Source organism: Vombatus ursinus, unplaced genomic scaffold (assembly GCF_900497805.2).
Source record: "Vombatus ursinus unplaced genomic scaffold, bare-nosed wombat genome assembly UNPS02014942.1, whole genome shotgun sequence".
Classification (NCBI taxonomy): domain Eukaryota; kingdom Metazoa; phylum Chordata; class Mammalia; order Diprotodontia; family Vombatidae; genus Vombatus; species Vombatus ursinus.
Genome location: NW_020954720.1, coordinates 4909683 through 4932195, shown reverse-complemented (window position 1 = coordinate 4932195; position 22513 = coordinate 4909683).

Here is a 22513-nt window from a genome sequence, read left to right as displayed (position 1 = left end):
TACCTCTGCAAATAGCCTATTTTCCTGCTTGATCAAAATGACTAGCAATTTATGCTGAGTAGAAATACTTATTACTGATTGGTTTTATGACTTGTGTCACTCTAAGAGCACAGTATTTAGACAGGACAGAGCTAGTACATTTTTATTAAAAGACTGACATTTAACACCAAAATTCTGACCCCTGATGTAATCTCTCTTTTCCTTAGGAAACTCTGACTATATTTTGCAGAGAAGATGCCAACCTGCTTTGGTAGATGGAGTTGTCTCATTGAGGATTCCTTGTACCAATGAAATACAATCCCAGTCATAAGAACTGGGTAAAATAAGTCTTTGCTAATTCATTTTCTGGACAAACTTCTTACCTTCATGATTACCAACTCTACTTTGTGCCACAAACAGTACTAGAAGAGCAGTGATGTTACCTAGCTTATTATCTTACACATTAGGTAAGATGGTACTGGCTCTTTCCTTAGCATTTGTTTTTCAGGAAATGATAGAGTGATTAGGGGATAATTTAAGAAAGGGAATGTCACTGTCAGAATCAATTCTTATTAAACTAGCCTTGAGCAAGTTCTTATCCATGACCATGGCCTCCCAGCAATCTTATTGATTCAGACCAATCTTCTTAATTTCAACTCAAAGAGCAGGCAGTGTGGTGCAGTGGAAAGAATGCTGCATTTGGAGCCAGAGGACATGGATTTGAATTCTTCTGTCACTTTCTGTCACCTTATAGAAAAATTTATATCATAGGTCCCAAAGCAATTGAAAAACAAGTGTATCAACACAAAAAGTAGAACAGTGGAAAAGATCATGCAATCATATAAATCAAGAGTGCACTAACTGATGGATAATTTAGTAGCATCATTTTCACACACAAAAATAATGCATTTAAATATAGGATTCATCTAGGAAACATCAGGCCCATTTATACTATATTCATGATACTTTCAGCTTGCTATGCACCTGTGCCTTGGTGTCCCTGGTATTTTTCAGTAGTGAAGGCTAGAACACTGGAAAGTAACTAATTGATGGTTATAGTTTTATCTGAGTGGATGAAGGACTATTTATATTTTGCCAGGTGTCAGTACTCTTGAGCTCCACTGCATTTCTGTTGTAGGGCTGCCTCTATTAATAGCTGTATAAACTCTGAGCTGACGACAATGAGCATTCAATAAATATTTGTGAGATGAACGAATGAATGTATCTCAGTGGTCCTACACTCCAGCTTTTAATAGATCAAGTAATCACAGTAAGCTGCAATCTGAGTTACTAGTCCATAGCATAAAATTCATCCATAGGCACCTATGTTTTCCAAACCGAAGATAATCTAATAGCCGACCTACCTATTGTATTTACACAATTAAGTAAATTTTTTCATGGGTTCCACAAAGAAATCACAGTTCCCTAGAGATGCAGAAAAGATAATTCATCCAAGACCTATGATCAATTCCCAAGCTTTGGATAGAGCACACAAACACACATAAAGAAGATACAGGGCAAGGTGCTGGACAATTACAAGGAGGAAGCCAGATTGACATGCTAGGGAGGGGGCAAAACACAAAACAATATGCTAAAGACAACTCAGCATTCAGCACACTAGACTTTGAACAACTAAATAAGGTGGGAGTCAGAATATCTCAAAAGCAAAAATAGGGAGCAGGACCTTTACTCTATACCAGTCCTCAGTTATTTGTAGTGTTGCTACTTTTTGCAGAGAATCTGTTGATTTTGATCAGAATAACTGATCTATAGTGTTCCAGGGATGGATTCTAACTCTTTCTGCTATGTCAACATTTTGAACACTGAAAAGATGTATGGAGAGATGAGCTATATACTAGGTACTCTGAAGAAGATTTCTTAAGGGATCAATAGGAATTGCTTGTTAAGGTAATTGTATATGCTTCCAATTAAAACAATGGCCATTCAACAAGGGTATAATAGCATCTAGACATTATAGAATTGTGAAACTATATAGAAATATGAGTGGGATTTAAACATCCCCTCAATCAATCAATCAACCAAAAGATATGATTAGGTTTTAAAAATGTGTAAACAAGATTTTCTATAGCCTTTGAACCCTTTAGCCATATGGTAAGCCCCCTGGGGGCTACAAGGCTATTTAAGGAGGGACCAGGTGAGAAACAAAGCATGTCAAAGCTTCCATGCTAATCAATGCTGAGGTTGGCTGTGAGTAGTCCCTGAACTTCTATCCTAGTCAAGATAGAGAAGCAGTCTAAAAAAAAATGTGTCCAACTGCCTTCTAAGTTCAAGTTACCTGGTTTGGATAAATTACTTCCAGGGGAAATGAAAGATTTTTCAGATATGATTTTGTGAAACAGTGACCATAATCACTGAGGAACTGTGATTAGAGGTGTGCTAAAAGACTAGAGATACTCAAATGTAGTGATTTGTGTGTGTCTTTCTCCTCTGCTGTCTCTCAGCTCAGCCCCCACAATCTAAGCTACTCCCCTTTTAACTGTAGTCACTCAAAGGCCTCTGCACAAAACATCCTTACTTTAGAGAAATTTTAACCAAAGGAATAAATGAAATATATGAAAGTTCATATTACAGCAATGACTACATGCACTGCAAACTTCCATTAAATACCAGCCCTAATCTTCCAATATGTAAACAAAACACCATAGGTAGGTGTCTTTGTGTCCTTGTCTCCCTCCCCTCCCCCAGTTGCCACTGCCTATGCCTGGGTCACAAGATGCTAGACAACTAGCATCTTCACAAAACTTCTAGCTCTCACCAAAAAAAGAAGAAAACTGCCATCTATTCACTCATAGCACCAATTCAAAGCTAGATTTCTTGCTTTCTATTCTAAGAACTTCGAGAACTAAGATCCCCCTTTGCCTCTACATACTACATGCTTATTGACTGGATTAGATGTGAACCTTCTTGCTCCTAGCTGCTCATATCTGCTGACTTCTCTGCTGGTGCAAGGTGAAGTTTCTTCACTAGGCACAGAGACAGGGCCAGGCATAGAGAAACTTATTGTACTCATCTTTACTCTTCATCTTGGAAAAGCCTTTTTTTTCAAAGAAGCCCATATATTGCACATTTGCCCTAGTGAAAAACCTGAAGGATTGTTAGCCTCCCAAAATGCTAGGGAAGATGTGTCCAGTGAAAAAAAAAGTAGACCTCCAGCCACGTTTGCCATGTTATACCACATTATACCATTTTAAGAATTTACCCATGGTATTCTAAAAATACGTTACATCATTTGCTCTTTCTCTCTGAGAGCCAGTCTGGTTACATTTTACTCTCCTATTCTCAAATCAATTATATAAAGCCATTTTAGGGGTACAATAACTAGCACCTCATGTTCATTTAACCACTTAACATTAGGTTAATATTTTACAAAGGACTATTTACTTCAAAGATATAGCAAAAATAGACACACATATTTCTCTCGACACCTCAGGTACATAATCTGCCCACTGCCCCACTCCATACCACTTCAGTCTCTGAGCTGAGAAGGGAGATTAGGCTCATAGCTTAGCTTAATTTTTATATATTAGTTCCACCAAGTTCAAGTCCAAAGGCCAATGTGATTAGCATCCCTTACTGCTCAGGGCTTTATTGCCTGGTTGTCTACACCCAGTCTGTATTACTGCACTCCTGGATCCCTTTGTCTCAAGGTCCCTCTCATCTACATTGAAGACTCCATTCCCTGCACCAAGAACAAAAAATAATGGTCAAAAAGACCCAAACCCAACATCTGTTGATCTTTGGGCCATATGACCTGAAATGAGAAGGGGAGGGAAAAATAGAAGGAGATGTCCCTTTGAATCATTTCCTCAAACCTCATGATTTCATTAGCTATAGATGGAGTAATTTTCAACCTCTGACAAGAATGCCAGAAGAAGCCTACACTCTTGCTGAGTCAGTTCAATTTAAAGATGCCAACAGTTTGGGCCATGCAGCTAATGGGAAAAGATTACTTCATACCCCATGATAGGTCAACTCTGAATATATGTATATATGCTCCAGTCCTTGAGGCAGTTCCTCTAGTTACTTTTACTTGGGTGACAACACCATGGGTGCTTTAGGAATGTTCCAAACCACATTACATATAAACTATCTGATATGTTGTTAAGTGCCTAAATAGTTGTGTTTGGAAGCTGTTTTCCAGTGTGTCCAGGACTGCTTCCTCTCTAATTCTCTACTCTACATTCTAGTGAAGAAAACATTTTAAGTAGACATTAATCAAATTTTGTTCTAATCAGTGATGCCTGAGGTCCCATGCATGTATCATTAAGGGAATTTCCTTTAGTGTTTATAACTAACTCAGATTACCTATCCAGATTGCTCCTATAGGCCAACAACAAAAAAAGCAGTGATTGTCCCTGATTCAACCCCCATTGTTTCTCTACCTTTCTCCTATACCTTTCTTCGACTCTTTTGCATTCTCTGGTAAGACAATGAAAAAACACCCTCCAATGATTTGATTCACATAGAAATAACAGGGATCCACATAGTTTGATCAAGGTAACCTGATACCATCATGAAAAATTGATATTGCCATTACATTAAGTTATAATTCTGAGTTTTTGGACAAATGGGAAGATCATATGATAAATTGTGAAGGATCTTATATGTCATCCAGTTCATTTTTCTCACTTTACAGATGAGGAAAGGAAATTGAAAGTGACTTGAACAATGTTATGTAGGTGGCATGTGGCAAAGTTAGGATTTAGAACCCAAATTCCAAATGCAATGTTCTTTCACCCATGCCCAGCAGAATCATGCATCTTCTCTAATATTTATAAACATAGATATAATTATGATGTAGTCTCTTAAATTTTTACTTCTAATCATTGGTATGAGACAGCAAATGAGAACAAGTGATCCCAGGCTACAGATCAGTATTTCGCTTGAACTTAGGTATTGGTTTCTGAGCTGTTGGCACCTCTATTATTGTGGTGGATATGACCACTTCAGCCTATATATAGGCTGAAATCTGTTTTCTTGACACTTTGTCTATGGAGTCAATTCTGTTACGTAAGCATCATTCTGTTCAAACCAGGTAAAAGGCTAATTCAAAGAGAAAATTAAGGAATGTTGCAAAAAGTATATTTATTTCATTGGTGTGAAGTACAGAATTACTCTGGCTGGGGAACCTTGTACCCCCCCCCCCCCATAACCATGGGGTATTCTTTTTTTTTTAGCTGAAGGAAGAGGCCACGGAGCTTTAGGTTGGTGATAGATGGTAGTTTAGTTAATCATTATGAATACTTACAAATGGGAGAACCTGGGTGGCAGCCATGCAGCTCTGTTGATCTCTGCTCCAGAATCCCCCAAATTCCCATGGTAATTATAGAAAATGAAGGCAGGAGGAGCTAGAGAGTGCATCACTACTGATAGGTGAATATTTTTGGTTTTCTGCTTAGCAATGAGTTTGGGAGTTAAGCCAATGTTATGTCGAAACTTAAATTTGTGTATGGATCATATACTGGTCACATATGTTTCACAATATTCTTATTATGGCTTTCATAGGTCATAGTATCTTGAGTTTTGACTCAGTGTCTAAAACATAATTTAAACAGTAATCATGTTGGGTCTTCCTCCTTTCACAGAGTTTAAGTTTTTATGGCTTTTCACTTATTACTATATTTTAGGACTGTTTCCTAATTCAAACCCTACAATTAGCTTCTAAATCTGTGGTTCAAATTATTGCATACTCTAGGACCTAAAGTGGAAATTGAGATGACTAACTACATTTTAAGTAGTTTCTTCACACTAGGACCCATTATATTCAGTATTTTGTTCCACTTTAAATGTAACAGAGTTTGTTTAACATTATTAAATCCAATTTCCTCTGTCACATGATTTTTTGTCAAGTCAAATGGCATTTATTGAGTCTCCATGTAACCATCTGTTTTCTCTCTTACAACTTATCAGACTCAATGTTGGCTTGCCAAAGAAGGAACATAAGTAGATCTCATTGGTATATTTTAGAAACCAAGAGAATTATAGACTCAATTCTTGAGGTGGAAAAATCCATTAAAAATAGATAGAAGTTATGTATTCATTTTTTATTCAATATATGATGAACCCTTTAGACAAGCAAAAGGGATTTTTCTTTCATCATTCTGCTAAGTGTCATCCAACATATAAATTTAGAGTTATTGGGAAAATAGTATATTCTGTTACTATATTTATTGTACTTTTTAAAAGATACAGCACAGCATAGTGGGTAAAGAATTGGCCTTGGAGTCAGGTGACCCTGTATTCAAGTTATATCCCTGACATATTAGCTATGTAACCATGTGCAAGTTTCTAAACTTCCTAGTGTCTGAAGGCAACACTCTAAAATTATAAATTCCTAAAGAATTACTCATTTACATCATTATTTTCTATCTCTTGAATTCCTGATGCTGACAAAAATCATAAATTTGAACCTTCCTCACAAAAAAAGTTTTAAAAATGTTGAGAAGATTCCTTTGGACAAAGCTTTTGCTCCTAAAGAAAATAACTAGTCATTATATGTTTAATAAAAACTTTTACTCCTATGGGGATAGTTGATGAGTTCAACTTAAAAAAAACTATTTATTATTATAATTGAGTTCCAAATTCTCTCCCTGCCTGCCAAACCTTCCTTATCCACTGAGAAGGCAAGCAGTATAATATTAGTTATACATATTAAGTCATGCAAAATATATTTCCCTATTAACCACATTGGGAAAAAAAAACAACAAAAAGCAAGAAACATAAAGAAAGTGAAAAAGTATGCTTTAATCTGCACTCAGCCTTCATAAATTCTCTCTCTAGAAGTAGATAGCAATTTTCATCATGGGTCCTTTCTAAGTCTCTTGGATCACTGTTTTGATCAGAGTAGCTAAATCATTCACAATTTATCACCATTACAATATTGCTGTTACCACAAACAATGTTCTCCTGGTTCTACTCACTTCACTTTGCATCAAAATCTTCCCAAGTTATTCTTTGATTTGCATTTAGACACCACCAGTACTTTCACTGGAGCATTTTTCATCATTAAGTCCTTTGGTATTGTCTTACATCATTGTATTGCTGAGAATAGTAAGTTATTCATAGTTGATCATCATACAACATTACTGTATACAATGTTCCCTTGGTTCTGCTCATTTCACTTTACATCAGTTCATGTAAGTCTTTCTGGGTTTGTCTGAGGACATTCTGCTCATCATTTCTTATAGCACAATAGCATCACTTTTTCTCTTCTGAGCTCTAATCTCAAATAAACAATTGCCTATTGGACATTTTTAATTGACTACCCCAGAGTCCAAAACAGAATGTGTCATCTTTTCCTCCAAATCCACCTGTCTTCCAAAATTCCCTATTTCTGTCCAGGGCACCACCATTCTTCAAGTTTCCCAGACTTACAACTTCATTCTACCCTCAGCTCCTCACTTGTCCTCACACCACATATCCAATCAGTTTCTAAATTGTTTCTACTTTTTCTACCATCCCTATCATACAATACCTACTCTTCATTTGCCCTTATCACCTCTCCTAGATTTTACAATAGACTCATAATTCATCTCCATGCCTCATATCTCTCCCACTCCATTCTATCCTCCACTCTGCTGCCATACTGATTTGAAGTTCAGATATGAGCACGTTATTCCCCTATTTAACTGATTCCAGCAGTTTACTATTGCCTCTAGGATCAAATGTAAATCCTGTTTAGCTTTTAAAGCTTTATCCAAGCAGATCTCTACCTATCTTTCAATCTTACTGGATGTTACTCTCTATCTGTGCTCTGTGATCCCACCAAACTGGCCTCTTTCTTCCACACACAAAGGCACTATGCCTCCTATTTCCATGCCTTTGCACTAGCCATTTCCCATGCCTACAATGTGCTCCTTCTTCACCTCCATCTCATAGATTTCCTCTTTTCCTTCATTACTAAATTCAGTTGACATTTCCTACCTCTTCTGTTAGAACATAAGATCCTTAAGAATGTAGTGACTAACTTTTTTCTTTTCATATACCCAGTGCTTAGCATGGAGCAGACCTTTAATAAGTGCTTGCTGATTGATTAGCAATTCATTATGTAAACTCTCAAAATACTATTTTAAAAATTACTTATTTTTAAAAATCATCTCTTTTTTTATCATGAATAGCTTAACCTTTTTTAGACAAAAATCATTAATGGTTCTGGCATTTTACATATCTTACAAGGATCAATTTAATTGTCAAAATGACAAAACATTTTATTTTCAGAATAGCATACCAAAAGCATACTGACATAAATTTGGTTAACAAATACTTAAAACTGATTTTTCTTCTCAGGGATCCTCTAGAATGAGTCCAATATTTCTTGTGTCATCCTTGAATGGACCTGCATCACTGAGGTTAGTTTGTAACTGAGTTGACCTTTAGACATTGGCAGCTAGAATGGACTTTTATAGGACACTTGGCACATACTTATATTTTAGAATTAGAAGCTGGAGGGAACCATCTAATCCAACTTTCTAAAACATTTAGAAATCCCCTCTATAGCAGCCTAATAGATGATCATCCAGCCTTTGCTTAAATACTTCTAGTAATGGGGAGCTAACTACCTCCCAAAGCATTCTACTCCATTGTTGGACTGCTCTAGACTTAAGAAAATCTTCTTTATAATGAGCTGAAATGGTTCTTTCCATCTTCCATGCATTTGGTACCAATTTTGTCTTATGATATGGCTTTTTTTTCCCACTTTGTTTCCCTAGTATCTGATGCAGTGTGCAGCACATTGTAGGCACCTAATAAATGCTTATTGGCTAGTTGACTGACTTCTGCAGCTTTTAAAAAGCTTTGGTTAGGCAAATTTCCACATTGTCAGGCCACCACATAGTTTCCAAGAATTCCAGTTTACTTGCATTCCCATCCCACCCTCTTCTCCCCAGCATAGTCTCTCCTAGTTTATTAACAACTTTGTTCCATTTAGGAAAATGCAAAACAAACAAACAAATAAATAAAGCTTAGCTCCCAGGAGGATGCCTTTTGAGGGCAATCTTATCCTGTTTGGAGTCATGCTTTCAGTAGTTCTGGGGATTTGTTATAGTTCTATACTTTTAATATAAATACTCTTTCTTTTATTTTAATATGTCTTATCTCACCTATTAGATTGTAAATTTCATGTCTTATGCTCCTTTGTATCTTCTACAGTGTATAAGAGAGTGTCAGTCATATATTTGTAGTATAAACTTTTTAACTACATGTTTGGTTAATTGCTTTGGATACAGTGGAAATCCAGATACTTGGGGGTAAAAAACTGAGAAGAGCTGAATTGAGTGAATATAATTGGGAAAGGCACTCTAGGATTATAGATCTAGATATGGAAGGAACTTTTGAGGTAATCTATTCCAATCCCTCATTTTATATATGAGGCAATGGAGGACCACAGATTTGAAATAATTTGCCCAAGATCAAATAGGATCACATAAGAAGTGACAGAGGTAGATGTTGAACCCAGTTTCTCTGACTTCAGAAACAGTACTCTTTCATGGTCATATTAAACAACAACAACAATTTTATTTTATTTTTTTGATGGGTGTATTTTTAATTAATTAATTTATTTTTAGTTTTCAACAATCATTTCCATAAGCTTTTGAGTTTTAAATTTTCTCCCCTCCTCCCTCCCCACCTCCCTCTACAAGATGGCATGAAATCTGATATAGGCTTTACATATACATTCTTTTTAAACATGTTTTCACATTAGTCATGTTGTAAAGAAGAATTAGAACCAATAGTAGGAACCACAAGAAAGAAGAAACAAAACAAAACAGAAGAAAAAAAGGAGCAAATAGTATGCTTTGATCTGCATTTAAACTCCACAGTTCTTTCTCTGGATATGGATAGCATTTTCCATCATGAGACTTTTGGAGATTTCTTAGATTCTTGCAATGATGAGAGGAGCTAAGTCTATCCAAGTTAGTCACTAAGTGAGCAATTAGATAACTCTACTGGTACCTAAGAGGCAGCTGCCAGAACTGGGCTCACCACATGTTTCAGCTTAGCCTGGGGCAGCCTCCAGTGGCCAGATCTCCACCTGCTTATTGTAGCCCTGGGGAAATACAGAAACACTCCACTGGCCTCAGCACAGGTCAGACCCCACCACTAGCACCCTGGCTCTGCACCAAGTAAGCAGCCAGCCACCACACCCCCTCAATGCAGGACCAGATAAAAGGGTCCCCTGTGGGCCTCAGGGCAACATCAGTGCAACATCAGGTAAATAGCCAAGGCTTACAACCCCTGGCACAAGAAGCCCGAGACAGTGCCCTTTCCAGCAGGATTCAAATTTAAAAGAAAGGAAAAAGGCCAAAAAAGATGAGCAAAAAAATCTGACCATAGAAAATTATTATGGTGACACAAACTCAGAAGAGGACAACAGTGTCAAAACACCTATAAGCAAAACCCCAAAGAAAAATGGGACATGGTCTCAAGCCCAGAAAGAACTCATGGAAGAGCCCAAAAAGGAGTTTAAAAGTCATATAAGAGAGGTAGAAGAAAAATTGGGGAAAGGAATGAGAGTAATGCAAGAGAACTATGAAAAAAAAATTCAACAGGTTAGAAAAAGAAAACAATTGCTTAAAAAGTAGAATTGGCCAAAAGGAAAAGGAGATACAAAAATATATTGAAGAAAATAACCCTTTAAAAAGTGCAATTGGTCAAATGAAAATGTAAGTACAAGAGCTAAATGAGGAAAACAACTTCTTGAATGTTAGAATTGGGCACCTGGAAGCTACTGACTCTATGAGATATCAAGAATTAATCAAACAAATTCAAAGGAATGAAAAAAATAGAAAAAAATGTAAAATACTTCATTGGAAAAAAACTGACCTGGAAAATAGATCCAGGAGAGAAAAATGTCAGGATCATTGGACTACCTGAAAGCCATAATAAAAAGGAGGATCTGGACAGCATCTTTCAAGAAATTAGCAAGGAAAACTGCCCTGATATCTGGAACCAGTAGGCAAAATAGTCGTTAAAAGAATCCACAGATCACCTCAGGAAAGAAATCCCAAAATAAAAACTCCAAGGAACATTATAGTCAAATTTCAGAACTATCATGTCAAGGAAAAAATGTTGCAAGTGGCCAGAAAGAAACAATTCAAATATTGAGGAGCCATAATCAGGATTACACAGGACTTAGTAACTGTAACATTAAAGGATCAGAGGTCATGGAACATTATATTCCAGAAGGCAAAGGAGCTAGGATGACAATCAAGAATCACCCACCTGGTGAAATTAAGCACAATACTTCAAGGGAAAAATGATTATTCAGTAAAATAGAAAGATTTCAAGCTTCATAAGAAGACCAGAATTGAACAAAAATATGATCTTCAATATCAAGACCCAAGAGAAGCCTATAAAGGGAAAAGAAAACATAAAGGATTCAGTGGAAGTGAACTGTTTTACATCCATACATGGGAAGATGATACTTGTAATTCTTAAAAATTGTACCACTAATAGTACAGCTAGAAGGAATATACATAGACAGAGGGTATGGAATAAGGTGAATTTGAGGGAATAACATAAAAAATAATTAAAAATGAGAAAGATGAATACACTTGGTGCAGAGGGAGAGGTAAAAGGGGGTAAATTATTTTACATGAAGGAGCACAAAAAAACCTATTATAGTAGAGGGAAAGATGGGAGAGTGGGTGATAGGCCACTTGCTTGAACCTTACTCTCATCAGTATTGGCTCAAAGAGGGAATAATATACACAATTGGTTGAATGTAGAAGTCTATCTTACCCAACAGGGAAATAAGAGGGGGAGGAGATTAATTAAAGGGGACAGGGGAGGGGACTGACTGAAGAGAGGGAAGATCAGGGAAGGCAGCAGACAGAAGCAAAACAGGGGTGAGGAGGAAAGGGATGAAAGGAGAGAGACAACAAACAGGAGGAAAAAATAGGATAGAGAGAAATACACTGTTGGTAATTAACTGTGAATGTGAATGGGATGAACTCTCCCATAAAATGGAAGTGGATAGCAGAGTGGATCCAAACCCAGAATCCTACAATATGTCATTTACAAGAAACATAATTGAAGCAGAGACACACAGAGTAATGGCAAGGGGCTGGAGCAGAATCTATTATGCTTCAGCTGAAGTAAAAAAAAAAAAACAGGGGCAGCAATTGTGATCTCAGAGCAAAAGCAAAAAAAAAAATAAAAACCAGACCTAATTAAAGAGATAAGGAAGGAAACTACATCTTGCTAAAAGGTACCATAGATAATGAAGTAATGTTAATACTAAACATATATGCATCAAGTTGCACAGCATCAAAATTCTTAAAGTAGACCTTAACTGAATTACAGGAAGAAATAGACAGCAAAACTATATTACTGGGGGACCTCAACTGACCTCTCTCAGAACTTGATAGAAGGGAAGAATTTATGATCAAACAAGAGATAGCATTTCAAAATGTAAAATAGATCATTTTAATTATATTAAATTTAAAAAGCTTTTGCACAAATAAAACCAATGCAACCAAGATTAGAAGAAAGCAGAAAGTGGGGAACAATCTTTATAACAAGTGTTTCTGATAAAGGTCTCATTTCTCAAATATATAGAGAACTAAAAAGAATACAAGCCATTCTCTAATTGAAAAATGATCAAAGGATATGAACAGGGAGTTTTCAGATGAAATCAAAACTATCTATAGGCATATGAAAACATGCTTTAAATCACTTTTGATTAGAGAATTAAAAATTTAGACAACTCTGATGGATCATCTCATACCTACCAGATTGACAAATATGACCAAAAAAAAGGAAAATGATAGATGTTGGAGAGGATGTGGGAAAATTGGGTCACTAATGCACTGTTGTTGGAGTTGTGAAGTGATGTAATCATTCTGGAGAACAATTTAGAACTATGCCCAAAGGGCAACCAAACCTGTGCATACCCTTTGAGCCAGCAATACCACTACTAGGTCTATATCCCAAAGAGACCATAAAAACAGGGAAAGGACCTACATATGCAAAAGTATTTATAGCAGCCCTTTTCATGGTAACAAAATATTAGAAATGGAAGGGATGCCCATCAGTTGGGGAATAGCTGAACAAGCTGTGGTATATGAATGTAATGGAATACTATTGTGCAATAAGCAACAATGAACAGGCAGATTTCAGAAAAAAACCCAGAAAGACTTGTACGAACTAATGCAAAATGAAATTAGCAGAACCAGGACAACATGTACACAGCATCAGCAACACTGTGTGATGATCAGCTATGAATGACTCAGCTTTTCTCAGGAACACAATGATCCAAGACAAGTACAAAGGACTCAAAGGAAAATGCTATCCACATCCAGATAAAGAACTGATGGACTCTGAACATGGATTGAAGCATACTCTTTTCACTTACTTTATTCTTTTTCATGGTTTTTTCCCCCTTTTGATCTGTTTCTTCTTCCACTACTGTGACTAATATGAAAGTATGTTTTACATGATAGCACATCTATAACCTATCAAATTGCCTACCGTTTTAGGAAGAGGGGAGGGGAGGGAGGGAGAGTAGGAGAAAAATTTGGAACTCAAATTCTTGTAAAAATTAATGCTAAAAGTTTTCTTGACATGTAATTGGGAAGAAAAATAAAATACTATTAAAAAAAGAAGTGGTGGATGATGGGGTTGGGTCAGGTAAATAGCCCGAAGGTTAGGTAGGTAGAAGAAGGAAAATATGTTTTCTGCTTTTCACTTGAACATTTACCTCAATGAAAATCTTTCACAAACAATATTCTTAGATACCTCAGTAGGCTGTATTGATTTTTTAAAAAATATATTTTTTGTTGATTTATAGGCCAAACCAATCTTCTTATTGTGTAACACTTTTAGAAGCTTGTTTGATTTAACAAAGAACCTTTCCTCTCAATGATTCATCCATTTGTCATCAATCATTAACTTAGCGTCTTTTAAGTCTAACACCTTATTTTAATAATTTAAGTGAATCAGCTTTCCCATGCATGATAAAACTTGCTTAAGAATCTCCCTAATTATGCAGCATATATATGAAGATAAAGGATGGTGTGTTTTATAATATCTGTAGACAGCCCAGAAAGTTTCCAGCAACAGAAATTCCCAACATTTTTTTCCTACAGTGTAACATTCATAAGCAAATATTCATTTGCAAAGTACTTTACATACCTAGAACCATAAAGTCATGATCACTACCAAACACACAGAACAACCATTGGGTGAGTGGGTAATTCTTGTGAACACATCTGGAGAGGAACATACAGAGCAAACATATTCAGAGAACAAATGTGTCTGACATGCATGTGTATGTGTGGAGGAGCACCTCTTGCTTTTAATACTTCAGGATTGTAAATATCTTCTGGTGATATCTTTCTGCTAGGCCTGCTTCCTGATGATCTGGTCTCTGCTCTGTGTGTGGGTGCAGCATCTTGTTACTGCTGGACATTTCTCCTGGCTTGATCTTCATGGCTCTTGATGGATGATGCTCTGCTGGTCCTGAGTTTGCTTTCAGATTTGCTTTAGTTGGGCTTGTGGAGCTTTTCCATGCTTGCAGCTTCTGTTTTAAGATATAGTTCAGAGTTGACATGCTATCTCTTTCCCATAAAAAGAAGAGTGGGTAATTCCAGCCCTCCTTTTCATTAAGAACCCAAAACTTTGTCTTGAGTTCTTTTAGAGAATCAGGCCCTATATAGACTTAGTATCAAACTAAGGAAAAATCTTTAGTTTCTTGCTCCCACAAAAGGACACTATCTGTTCCTAGAGCCTTTGCTAAGACAAGCTTTTCTTCTCAAAAAAAAAAAAGAGTCTTTTATAAGGGCCAAGTGCTTTTAAAACACAGAACAGTCAGCAGCTAGGTAATGTCCACAGGCATAGAATTTGTTTCTGAATCTTAATTTCCTGCTTATGAATTAGAGGTTCAGTGCCCCAAACCTCTACCTGAGAGTGATAAAAAGTCCTTGTAATTTTTTTTTCAACACATTTCAAGAAGATGTTCTGCCAAACAAACTCTATAGATCTGTGTGGATTGGACCTATGGTCATTCCCCCTCCCTCTCCCTCCCCCTGATCTTTGGGTCTTGCCATGCACATGAATCTTAACAGACATGAAGGTTGTCCAATGGCAAGGTCTTTGTATACCTCCTTTGGGTCACAATCCTTCCTTTATTATGTATATGCATCTGGCAACAAGATACCCTACACATATGTAGCCCAACAGAAATGATTGTGGAAGGCAGTTTGGTTGGAGCATTTTTTAGCATCCTTCTGTCTGAGAAAGCAGGTGAAACTGAGCACACCTATCCCTATCTCAGAGCCAGCTCAGGGTGTGGCATCTTGAGATATTTACTTCTCCTCCATCTTTCTCACCTGGCAGTGGAGTAGAAGTGAAGAAAAATCAAAAGTTCTGCTGGGCCCACCCATGAAAAGCACCTGTTTGCTTAGAGATTACAAGATTAGCTTGTGAGGGTTTTAGTACCAATTCTATATGGTTTCCTTCCTCTGCAAAGATAAAAATGTTTAAAAAATATAGAATATAAATAAAATTAATAGACTTCCCAAGCCCCCAGGTATTCTATTGATTGACAAGCTGGAAGAGTAATGTCCTACTTAGTTGAATTTTGTGTGATCAATTATCCACAGTTTCCCTGAACTCCTCTCCTCCATATTCTCTACAGAAAAAACAAACAACTTCATATTTCATATGGGATTTATTACCCAAGTTTTTTTCCTGGTCTTGATCTGCTGACCTGACCTGATAACCTGGTAGTGCATGATTTCTTCTCTCACTACTCCAAGCCTTTCTCCTAATGAGATCAATGGCTGAATGTTGCACATTTCTATTACTGTGAAAACTTCCTTTCAATATTAATCTCCGAGAGCTTTTCTCAAATATGCTTATGAGAACTTATGTGTTAAAGCTTCCTGAAGTAATGATTCATTATCTTTTTGCCATTTTATTTTTAAAAATAAAAACTTACACTTAATGTTGTAAACAAGGGCAAGTTTTATTACTAAACAACTTTAAAGTAGGAACAACTATTCTTAGAGAAGAGATTAGTCAATGGCATCCAACTTACCCATTTCTCACTCTTCTACTCCATAGTTCAGGATCCCCATGGCAGCTGGATCATGTTCTACTTCTTGAGTTTCTATTGCTATTTGGGATTTATTCAAACCAACATACCACACATTCCTATTAGATACTCACTCTAATAAATCACTTAGCTTGTATTTATTACTAAGTACCTACTATGTGCCAGGCACTGGGGATACAAATGCAAAAAATGAAATAATTCCTATTCAGCATTCAATGTACAAAATGTACAAAAGTACATTTGTAAGTATATGCAGAATAGGCATTGTGCACATAGAATATGTATTTAGAAGAGAATACATACAAATAAATGCAAAGCAGTTTGGGAAGAAGCAAACCAGCTGTTTGGAAGACCAGAGAATGTGTGATGTTGAAGATGGTTCTTGAGTTGTTTTGCGTTGTTAAAAAAGGGATTCTATGAGGTGGGGATGAGAAGGAAGTACATTTCAGGCTCAGAGAATAGTTCCAGAAATACTTGAAACACATAAATTCAATAAAATGTTAAGATAAAAATATAAAGCAAGGAAAATAACAATGGAAGTATGTCAGATAGTCATTGTGTGCAGCATCCAAACCCAGAAGGCTCCCGCCTGCCCACAGAACCCCAAAGCAATTGGTATACCATGCAACATTCAGGTTTGCAAAAGTCTTGGAAGCAACAAAGAGCTCATTTAAACTCAAGGATTGGTATCAGGATACTAGAGAGAAGCACCCATAAACAGGTTGCTCAACTTTCCCCTCAGTGTCTGAACAGCAGCTAGCATGTCATCCCCTCAGGCACCAAGACTATCAACATGCAGGCCAGATCACCTGTGCCTTCCTTGTTTTTTTTTTTTTTTCCTGATCTTTCTCTGGCTATACCACTCTGTCCCATGGTTCTCTGTCATGCTATTAGCTTTTTCCCTTGAACTACTAGCTTCCCTCATTGCACCTTAACATTTCCTTAGATAGATGTTTTCCATCTTTGACATTTCTGTCAACTATTTAAATGAGCCCATACACACAATACTCAGGTATGCAATTCTAGGGGTAAATAATCTATCTGTTCTTTATACTTAACCCCTTATAATTCTCCTAAGTTTGAAGTGAGTGATAAAAACAAATAGTTATGTTCTTATGAAGCAATGATGAACAACCAAGTGTCCAGATATAAAATGGTTTTCATGGCCCAGTAGATGGCTCATAGTACATTCTTAATTATTTTATATAAAAAAGAAATTATTCTGGTCTTCATTGATGGAATAGTCTTCTTTATGATTACAGAAACTATGTTATAAGGCAAAGAGAATTGTTTTTCATAAGTCTTTTGTTCTATCATCAAGCAATGATTATCCTTCCTGCCTCCCTCCTTATGCCAAATATTACAAGCATCCCTGATCCAAAATACTTTGTTAACTTTTTAAATGACTGCCAAAAATAGAAATGCAAATGTCAGAAAGTTTAGAAAATAAATGTAAACATGAAGATATCTTTTCTTTCTTATTTCTCTTCTGATAGATTTTTTTCCATTTGTTAATATATAACAGAGAGGCTGGTCATTGATCTGGTTTTTATCCACAACTTGTATAGATGGTGATCTGTTATAGATTGTTACAAAGTGATGTCCAAAATGAATTTATAATCAAGTTTCACAATAATCAAATTAATAAGCATTTATTACTGACCCTACATGGCATGGAGGTAACATGGAGTTCTTAAAAGCAATATCAGCAAGTTCTGGTAGGTTCTACCTGTAAAGACTTTGAGAATAGTCTCAGAAATGGAGTATTTTTTTTCCTTTTGAAGAATTAGCCTAGCTAAGTGTAGAAAGGCTTATCACTAGTATGCTGGCCATATCATGATTAATTCTTTGGTCATGACAATCCATGAAATAAAGAAAAGTGTACAATAGCTCTCAGTCCTTTCTAGTCCCCTTGTTACTTTTAGAGGGTGCTAAGAGTCATATAATTTTTAGATGGTCTGTAAATATTAATTTAACTATTGGTATTCCAACAATAGCTAATATTAATATAGCACTTATTACTATGTGCCAGACAATGTGCTAAGCACATTACAAATATCTCTTTTGATTCTCACAACAACTCTGGGAGGTAGGTGCTATTATCCCCATTTTATAGCTGAAACTGAGGCAAACAGAAGAAGTTAAGTGACTTGCATAAGGTTACACAGCTAGTAAGTATCCAAGGATGGATTTGAGCTCAGGTTTTCCTGACTCCATGCCCTGCCTTCTATCCAGTGTGCTCTCTAGCTACATGAGTACTAATGATGGAATTGATTCAGAGATCTTGACTGGGGTAAAGGATTTGGGTATAGAGGATAGAAGACAGTCAGACTGACTCATTAAGGGGTCAAGATAGGAAAGGAGCCGAATAATAACAAAGAAGAATAAAAGAAGTTTTTAAAAGTGTGCTTCGATATGCAGTCAGACTCCACTAGTTCTTCCTTTGGAGGTGGATAGCATTTTTCATCATAAGTCCTTTAGATCACTGCATTGCTGAGAATAGCCAAGTCATTCACAGCAGGAAAGTAAACAGTTTAACTTTATTGGATCCTTTATGTTTTCTTTTTCCTATTTACCTTTGTATGCTGCCCTTGAGTCTTATATTTGAAAGTCAAATTTTCTATTCAGCTCTGGTCTTTTCATCAGGAATTCTTGAAACTCCTCTATTGCATTGAATATCCATTTACCCCCTGAAAGATTATACTCACTTTTACTGGGCAGGTGATTCTTATTGTAATCTTTGCTCCTTTAACCTCTGGGATATCATATTCTAAGCCCTCTGATCCTTTAATGTAGAAGTTGCTAAATCTTGTGCTATCCTGACTGTGACTCCACTATATTTGAATTGTTTCTGTTTGGCTGCTTGCAATGTTTTCTCCTTAACCTGAGAGTTCTGGAATTTGGCTAAGATATTCCTGGGAGTTGCCATTTTGGGATCTCTTTCAGGAGTTGGTGGTAGATTCTTTCAGTTTCTATTTTACACTCTGGTTCTAAAATAGCAGGGTAGTTTTCCTTGATAATTTCTTGAAAGATGATGTCTAGGCTCTTTTTTTTTGAAATCATGGCTTTCAGGTAGTCCAATAATTTTTAAAAATTTAATATTTTATTTTCCCTCAATTACATGTAAAAACAATTTTAGCATTCATTTCAAAACATTTTTGAGTTCCAGAGTCTCTCTCCCTCCCTTTCCTTTTCATTGAAAAGGGAAGCAATTTAATATAGGTTATCCATGTGCAGTCATGAAAAACATAGTTCCATGTTAGTCATGTTGTGAAAGAAAACATGGAACAAAACCCCCCCAAAAATAAAGAAAATAAAGAAAAAGTATGCTTCAATCTTCATTCAGACTTTATCAGTTTGTTCTTCCGAGATGGATAGCATTTTTCATCATAAGTCCTTCAGAATTGTCTTGGATCATTGCATTGTTGAGAATAGCCAAGTAATTCATAGTTGATCATCATATAACATTGCTGTTACTATATATGATGTTTTTCTAGTTCTGCTCATTTCACTTTGCTTCAGTTCATGTAAGACTTTTTAGGTTTTTCTGAGAGCATTCTGCTCATCATTTCTTATAGCACAATAGTATTCCATCACTATCATACACAATAACTTGTTCAATCTTTGCAGTGACATCCAGTCTGCAGGCAGTAGCTCTGATAGCACCTATAGTGGAAAGGACAGTGGAACCCTGGTTTGCAAGTCTTAGCCAACATGGGGATAGTAGTGTGGGCTCCAGGCAGTTATAGACAGGACCATGAAGTAGCCATGGGTTTGTGAACCTAGTGAGCCAGAAGCATCCCTGGGTGGGTTCCAGCCAGTTTTGAGTAGGCCTTACCCAGTTTGGCAGGCTAGAAGCAAGGAGAAGACCACACAAACCTTTTTTTTTTCTTTTTTTGAAATTTTTTTTATTAATTTATTTTCAGTTTTCAACATTCATTTCCATAAGCTTTTGAGTTTTAAATTTTCTCCCCCTTCCCCTCTCCCCTCTCCCCAAGATGGCAAGCAATCTGATATAGGCTCTACATATACATTCCTATTAAACATATTTTCATATTAGTCATGCTGTAAAGAAGAATTAGAACCAAAAGGAGGAACTACAAAGAAGAAACAAAACAAAGCAGAAGAAAAAAAAAAGAGCAAATAGTATGCTTTGATCTGCATTCAAACTCCATAGTTCTTTCTGTGGATGTGAATAGCATTTTCCATCATGAAACTTTTGGAGATTTCTTAGATCCTTGCATTTCTGAGAAGAGCTAAGTCTATCCAAGTTAGTCATTGCACAATGTGGCTGTTACTGTGTACAATGTTCTCTTAGTTCTGCTCATTTCACTCAGCATCAATCCATGTAAGTCTTTCCAGGTTTTTCTGAAATTGGCTTGCTCATCATTTCTTATAGCACAATAGTATTCCATTACACTCACATACCACAACTTGTTTAGCCATTCCCCAACTGATGGGCCGTCCTTCAATTTCCAGTTCTTTGCCATGACAGAAAGAGCTGATATAAATATTTTTGTACACATGGGTCCTTTCCTCATTTTCATGATCTCTTTGGGATATAGCCCTAGAAGTGGTATTGCTGGATCAAACTTTTTTTTTTTTTTTTTTTTTTTTTTAGGCAATTGGGGTTAAGTGACTTGCCCAGGGTCACATAGCTAGTAAGTGTCAAATATTTGGTCTGAGGCCAGATTTGAACTCAGGTCCTCCTGACTTCAGGGCCGGTGCTCTATCCACTGCACCACCTAGCTGCCCCTCAAGCCTTTTTTAAAAACTGTTTTACTGGGTACCTCTCAGCTTTAGTTTAAGAATGAAACAGTGAGAAGTTGTTTTACAAGGGTGCCATTTGTGACCTTGGCCACTTATGTTATTGGTGGCCAAAAGATAGGATGTAGAGTCTTTTGGGTTAAGATACCTGGGGAACTGAGGAGGTATGAGTTAGCTCCTCTCCCCCCCCCCCCCCCTTCCCACAATACTAGGCGGGACCGGTATTACATAAGTGGCCAGGGTCACAGACAGCTTCCTAAATTTCCTTTTAACTGCCTTCGGGAAAGAGGGGTGACAAGAGTTTGTACATATTTTTATTAAATGGATTATTTGTTTGAACCCTTGGCTCTGAATGATACTTTGTATTAAATGTGAAACTATGGCTGAGCTATTGATAAACAGGAAATGATTGTTACTTGTGCAGAAATTACGGAGAACGTCAACTATAGAGTCTACATCAGATAGAGATTGCCTATAGATGGTGAGAGGTCCTTTAGATGAGCCTGTTTGCAGAGGACAGGGACCGATTGTATCAAGTCCTGAATAACTGCAAAACTTCATGAATAAGGTTTATAATTCATAATCTTTCAATAGAGTATGTTTTAACTACCCACACTGGAAAAACCTAGCAGATAAAGAATGCTTATTTTCTGGACTATGACATTTACTTAGATGGACAACCCATAGAATTGGATCATCAGTACTTATATTTTGTGGACAATGAGTAGGCTCCAGAGTCAAACAGGAGAAAGGAGAGCTGGAATGCTTTGGGGAAATGACACATCGTTTTTTGTTTTGTTTTGTTTTGTTTTTCAATTTTTGCTTATCTTTAGTTTTTATGACATCTTAATTTCTGAATAAATCTCTTCTCCTGCCTTAACCCAAGAGCCATTCCTTGTAACAAGGAATTTTGAAAAAAAGGAAGAAAAACAGTCCAGTAAGACCAACAGTAAACTGAATTTGAAAATAATTGCAATATTCTACCCTTATATTATCCCAATTCTGCAAAGAGTAGAGGGAAGTATGCTGTAATTATTTTGTTTTTCTGATCTTTAAGGAAGTTTGAGGAAGTGTGATATAGAGGTGTCTAGAACCCAGGCTGTGTGACCTTGAGAAAGTCACTTAAAATCTCAGTACTCTAGGCATTGTCTTAAGACTATATATTGTACAGAAAATGATGACCTGCATTACTAGAAGGAGTTTCCTCACCTGAGAGTTCTCTATATTGATGAAGTCACAGGTCTAGTCCCGCCCACTTTCTGACTCTTCTATTTAATGGAATTCAAATAGAAAGAGTTATGGAATGAGCTATCATTCAATTATTCTTTTTATGGTTAATTGTCCTGAATAATTGTGAGTATTAATATAATTTTATGATTTATGTTTAGTAGACTATTGCACAAGTAGATAAGATTATTGATTTTTATAATTGAATGAAAATATTGATATACAAACTCATCTTTGGCAGACTCATTGAAAGCATGTTTAGGATGACTCCATTAGCAGAGAGGATGACAGGGATGTTTTCTATTTCCTTCTATTTGTTCATGATCCTGATTTATTCCAGTAAGATACCTTCCACTAAGAAAGATATGTTATTACAGATAAGATGTCACAATAACAAAAAATCATAATCTCCAAGTTATGTTAAATAGAAGCCTTCAAAAATACAGAGACTTAGCAGACAGG